The 1,591-nt window shown below is 36.2% G+C and overlaps 1 protein-coding gene across 1 annotated transcript in view; it reads right to left on the bottom strand.

Moving 5' to 3' along the window:
• The window catches only part of NDST3 (N-deacetylase/N-sulfotransferase (heparan glucosaminyl) 3), a 382,934-nt gene that overhangs the window by 176,522 nt on the left and 204,821 nt on the right, over positions 1 to 1,591 (bottom strand). The window lies entirely within an intron of this gene.

The following is a 1,591-nucleotide window of genomic DNA, read 5'->3' on the forward strand; positions in this document are numbered from 1 at the left end:
TTTGTTGATGTCACCCACTTGTGATATTTCAGATACAGCTGCACTACATGAAGGTAGCTACCTAGTCTTTCCACTGATCACAATTCCAGCAAGTTAAGTGATAAATGCTTGCTACAAACAAGTCTAAGTTCACTAGGCCTGCTGACAAAATTTTCTTCTGCTTATTGTTTAGTATCCATAACATTTATTCATTTCTGTTGGCCCCTCAGTGTGTGGACCAGTAATAGATAACTTTCCCTGCTGGTGGAGAATAATCATGCACTTTTGATTGGATAATATGGTAAAATTCTGTAGAGCAACCTTCTTTGAAATAGAAGCCCTGCTTATAATGAAAACAGGAGGCACTAACAGTGCCAAATAGAGCCCTGGTGTGGTACTGTGGGTTAATACACTGGACTGAAAAGTCAGTTTGAACTCTAACGGTCAGTGGTTCAAGCTCACCAGCCACTCCTAGGAAGAAACCTTATACAGGGTCGTTATGGGTAGGAACTGACTCCACAGCACTTAACAACAATGTCAAATAATAAAAGAATTTGTTATTTTGAAGTAAAGCTTTTGTACAAAAACTAACTTGAGTTACAAAAAATAATTTTAAAAGTACATGCATTCTGTACTGATTAAATAACTAATCAGATATCATGATGCTTCTTCTATTCAGATGGTTCTGTTAACTCCAAAAATAAATTTATGTGGTATCTGGGGACTTTTAGAGGGGGGCTGGTACAATTCTGCATAATTTTGAATATTCTTCTCCACTTGAGATGGTCCATCAATCCTGATAGTCTCTTTGGCATAGAGAAAAATAGCACAGGCATAAAAGACAGAACTTGTCTTTCATAAAAATAACATTCATGCTCTCAGTAATTGACACACATATTTTTCTTTTGAATACTTTTTTTTTTTTTTTAACTTTTAAGTCTATATTTTTCAATTGCTTTATAGTTCCGAACTTCCACTCTAATAGCTTCCTTTGAATTAGTCATGGCTTTTCTTCATGCCAAAGAGCAATTTTACATACAGAGAACCATAATATCAGGCTGCTAAATGAATTAGATTATAGAAATATGTGACAAATTCATCTCAAAAAACGGAAGAAGTATGGCTAGCTCTATTTTTCAACCTGCATAATAATAGAAGAAGGAAGCATATGAAACACCTGAATACAGAAAGAAAATGGTTGCAAATGGGTTGCCATTTACTTTGACTACCTATTCAAACTCCTTCATATAGCAAAAAAAAAAAAAAAAAAAAAAAATCCTTAAAATTTGGTCCTAATCTACTTACACAATTGTATCTCCTATTAGCATCAAGTTCACGATTTCTGATGATTTCCATCATGTCTTTGCTATACACTTTCCACACTGTCCCGCAATTGGAATGCTCTCTATTTGAAAGGTTTTATTGTGAACTGAGTGATAGTTACATGGGAGAACATAGGCTTTCCACCATCTTTTTATTGCAATGATTACTCCTGGCCGCCAGCACCCAGCCCTTCTCTTTCCATGAGTCCAGAGTCCTCAGCTGCTCCCTCTTTCCATGTCTTCATATCTGCTTCCACCTCTGGTTGGCTGCTTCTCTGGATAGGATCCTG

Source organism: Chrysochloris asiatica, unplaced genomic scaffold (assembly GCF_000296735.1).
Source record: "Chrysochloris asiatica unplaced genomic scaffold, ChrAsi1.0 scaffold00288, whole genome shotgun sequence".
NCBI lineage: Eukaryota > Metazoa > Chordata > Mammalia > Afrosoricida > Chrysochloridae > Chrysochloris > Chrysochloris asiatica.